General features: G+C 32.5%; 1 pseudogene across 1 annotated transcript; it reads right to left on the reverse strand.

The window, feature by feature from the left end:
• Nucleotides 1-1,386: 1,386 nt before the first annotated feature.
• Nucleotides 1,387-4,606, reverse strand: LOC310717081 (succinate receptor 1 pseudogene; annotated as a pseudogene). Its single transcript, XR_014538253.1, has 2 exons — nucleotides 4,515-4,606; nucleotides 1,387-2,319 (listed from the first exon to the last, which is right to left on the reverse strand). The product of XR_014538253.1 is annotated as a succinate receptor 1 pseudogene (transcript).
• Nucleotides 4,607-4,923: the final 317 nt, after the last annotated feature.

Consider the following 4,923-nt stretch of genomic DNA (forward strand, 5'->3'; position numbering starts at 1 on the left):
GCACCTCAGTTCCTGTGTTTTCATGTATAGTTGATTTAATTAGCCTTGTTTCCATGTCTGACGTATGGCTTTCCTGGGTTTAATTCTTCCATTAAGACCACTTTTGGCCAGCCTTCTCAGGACAGTAGATGTGTTTACCTCGGTCCACTGGCCTCCACCAGTTCTTCACAGATGGCACTGCTGAATATCTTCCAATGTCAAAATGAAGTAATCATGATGTGTCTTTCATCCTTTGCCTTAAGTGTTCTTGGCTGCCACTGCATCTATAGTCCTCAAAATTGGCCATTTCTTTGTGCTTTTTTAAAATAGCTTGAACAGCACATCAGAAAACCCCAGTCTGATTTTTAAATCTTCGCCTGGGAAAGACCTTGATGATGCAGTAAATCTATCTTGTGACTCCTTGCTGTACTTGGTCTTGCCATGGTGTATGACCTGTGATATAAAACTGTCTTCCTCAACCTCACTTTATTAGCAGAGTTTGGATGTTCCTCATCCAGGTTTAAGCCTCATACACAGCTGTTTCTATTTCAGTTATTTACTGTGTTTTAACCTACATATGAAACTGATGATTATTAGCACCTGCTTGGTATAATTGGTGAATCATGCACCTGACTCTGATCCTACAAAATTTCTGACTTTGTGCAAGTGTAACACAGCGAGCAAAAGTATGAATTGAAAGCGACAGGGTGGTCACCCCAAATGTTGTATTTTTATTTGCTTTCCATTTTGTTAATGGAAAAAAACTATGTATTATTGTATTATTATAATGTATTATTTTACACTTTTATCTTTAAATACATTTTGATTTTAAAGCATTACAAATGTTTAGCATAAAATGTTGCACAGTACTGTACATACAATTGAATTATAAATGTTCTGATGTTATATATTTATTGAAATATTATTGCTCTATTGCAGGATTTCACTGAAATAGAAACTCTATTAATACAAAATTATATCGAAGAAATGACCATTTTATTCATACATACAGTATTCAGTAATAACAACAGACATTCTAGTGAAATAATAGTATTTTACTGCTAAGACAATAGCGCCCCCTAAAGGAACATATCCACAAAAAAACGTATTTTACAATTCCCTATTTTATTTTTATTTTTTTTTTACCAATTACTAGAATTTTTTATAAATAAGTTACAGAATATAGCAATATATGGCAAATAAACTGCTCACAAATTACCATCACCGAGTAAATATCTCTCCAGAAGAGTCCTAGACAGGTCAATCCATCTATGTCAAGGTGTATTAAAATGTTTTAGCCATTTTTCTGAGACAATGTATGCGGGATTCATTTAATCTCTCAGCTATCTGTAAATAAATGTACACAAATTTTAGTGCTGTTAATGCCTGATAGGTCAGACAGGTTGCTTATGTTTTGCTCATTAATATCCTTTTCACTTGCCTCCACTTGTCCTGCAGTGTTTCTTTAAAGCTGTCTGTCATAAGGAAGTAAAACACAGGGTTGACGGCACTGTGAGCATACGCAATTGGCCTTGATACTATGAAAACCGCATTGATGTAGTCTACAACGCATGGAGACAATTTTAATTCAGGAATCCTTGACACGATACGAACAATCCTCATTACATGAATGGGTGTGTACAACACTAGAAACATGATTGCCGCCGACCTCACAATTTTTACTGGTCTTTGAAAGGATGTGCCGCGCATCTCCTGTCTTTTCCTGAGTACAGCAACCATCCTTTGGGATGATAGAAACAAAGCAGTCAGGGGCACCACATATCCACTTATGGTGAGCACTATGCTGTAGATCAGAGTAACTCTGGCCACTCCCAGGCTCGCAAAATCACGACACACAGTCCAACCATTTTCCTCCAAGTCCTGCATAATGAAGACAATGAGGGGAGCAATTTGAGCATTCACCCAGATCCAGTTCAAGATGGTGATGCATAATGCTGCCTTGAGACTCAACAGGATGTGTTCTCGCTGTGGGTGACACAGCAACAAGACCCGGTCCACACTTACCCACATCATAAAAAGGATGCTAGAGTACAAGTTTACATGAAGGATGTAGCGATTAATGACACACAGTGAAGAATTAAATTTCTTCTGGTTGAAAGCATAGTTATATGACAGCTCAGGTAAAGTGCACAGGAAGATCAAATCAGACAAAGACAAACTAAACAGGTACACATTTGTGGACTTCCAAGCAGGGAGGCAAAATATATAGCCTAGGACCACCACAAGGTTTCCAATGAAGCCAATTGAAAATTCCAGACCATACATTGGTGAGAGGTAATATTTCTCTAATATTGGAGTGAGGAAACTGGAACAGTTGTCCTGCAGACACAAAGATAATTGTTTGTTGTATAAACATATATTTACAGTACATTTATGGTTTGTAAATTCATGTTAATGCAGGTGTAAACTACTAGACAATGCATAAAGTTTTTTTGTAGTTCTGTTGCTATTTTTGTGGGTATACATTTGTGCAATGGTTATTAAATCCATTTTGGCCAAATTAGACATACAATATATTACCATAAGGGATAAGATTTTTCCCTGTTAAAGAGCAACCTTTAAAATGATTAAGTGTATGTTAACAATGTATATGCATATTTATATGTATTTACTGCATATTAAGGTAAACAAAAAAAAAGTTAAATTACCCAAATTCTAAATAAACACAATTAAAAAGCCTTTGCATTTAAATCCATTCCAGCTGAGATGCACCATAAAAATACATGACCATCTGTTCTACTTTGTAGATATTTACACATAAGCAAAGGATAAAATTAACATTTCGTATTGTCACATGTAGTTCCATATTCAATATCATGACATTCATTAAATGCTTTTAATTAGATCTGCTCTAAAATGACTGTCAAAATAATATAAAAAAAATATATATATAAATAAAATCTATAAAACTAAATATTCAGATACTTTCAGGTGTATCGGCTTTAATCATCTTTAATCTTTCAATCCTGGTTAGTTGTAATATGATAAGATCCGATTAGCTATATACAATTAATGCATTATGCATATTCCATTATTTAGAATACAAAGTGGGATGTTTTAATTTATTTATTGTTTGAATTTATTTAAAAAATGTGTTCAAATCTAGAATTAAAAATCCTTTAAAAGTTTTAAAACTTTACTTAAAAGTTAAGTGAGTGTTTAAAGAAAGAGTAGACTCATTAAGTTCACAGACATTAAGAATACAAATGTGCATTTATATCTAAATATCCTCAATTACAATATTACATTAAAACATTGAATATATACTGAATAATATAGAAAATATAATTGCTTTTTATAATTGTAAGTGATTTATTCTTTGCAACTAAAATTAACATGAATTCTTTATGTAAAATATGAATCATATTATTACAAAAACTGCGTGTTGCAAAGCACACGCTTAAATTTTAAAGCAGAGCTCTTGAGTAATGTATTTATCGAAACGTAATCCTTTTTCACATTTGTGCCATTATAACACCTCTGGCAATGATCACAAAGATCTGTGGTATAATGGAAAAGACTTTATGAGAGAGAGTTTATGAGTTTATGTCAGACAAGATTTATAATACAAGATTATAATTTATTATATGCATAGTTATTTGAAAAAACTGATTTGACAAAATTGGTGGCATTTAACTTTCAATATATTTTGTAAATAATCTGATACATAAAATATAGTTTGCCTATGACTAAACAACCAGAGAATTAAGAAACTCTATAAGTTTTCTCATTTGATGAACTCTTCTGTTTTGTTCTGTTCTGTTCTATTCTATGTCAAATCCTACAACAGAATCACTATCATTTTCACTATCAGAAAAATTAGAAAAAGACTCAAACTCAAAAAAGTACAATAGCGGTAAAGTATTTTGCAGCACTAATTTAACCTTTACTTTTTTCTTATTCTACTTTATCAATTTTATTGAGTATAAGGATTTATGATACTTGGAAAACAAATATGCATTAAGACTAAAAAAAATTATAGTCCATTTTATGCATTCTTACTTAAAATTCTGAATAAACAAATTTGGTAATACTTCAAGTAATTTAGTGTTTAGCATAATTTGCCTATGGCTAGACACTTAAGGAACCTTAGGTAACCCTCTGGTGAACCCTTATACTTTCTTTATTGAAACACACAATAGAATGTTTCAAGTAAACCCCTTTTTTGTTTAAAATACAAGTCTTAATTATCCAATATAACCTTAAAGAAGTAACCATGGAACTTAATAAAAATGCATTCAAAATGAACCAATGCTACAGGTATATAAAATCACTAATAACTGATACATTAGCCAATAAACGTTAATCTTTAATACATACCTGTCCTCATTTTTAAAGAATAAACTAAACTTATACTTGCTGTGCATATAAAGACGTCTTATAAAATTAGACTCTTTGCAGGTAAAAGATGATGGCAAAAGAATCATTTTTAGCAGTAGTGGTAAACATTAAAACATATTTACACATAGGAAAGATTTTCTAAATACAAGTATGTATATGCGAATAATACTTACCATTATGCTGTTTGGTCTGCAGGCTTTGGTAGTGTAAAGTCAGCTTTTCAGGGTCCCTTATTCCAAAAATCACTGCACCGCCCATTTGTAGCACATCATCATTTAGTGTAAAGTGTACACTGTATTTATTTGGTATTTTTCAAACCAGAGATCTGATGCAATGACACTCTGATGCAATCTGATGCAATGATCACTTTGTTGCTTTTCTTCGTTCTTTCTCTGCCTCTGTGTACATCTTTCAATCTTGTTTATATGCTTATTAGCATTTCTGATACATTCATAGTGGTGCAGATTAGGGGGGTATTAAGTTTTGTGAACTCAGTTTAGATGGCTTTGATGTGTTTTGTACAGGTTGATCACACCTAAACTTCAATTGATCAATCATTCTGGCTTAATGCCTGATGAGACC

This window comes from Silurus aristotelis, assembly GCF_946808225.1.
Source record: "Silurus aristotelis genome assembly, chromosome: 22".
Classification (NCBI taxonomy): domain Eukaryota; kingdom Metazoa; phylum Chordata; class Actinopteri; order Siluriformes; family Siluridae; genus Silurus; species Silurus aristotelis.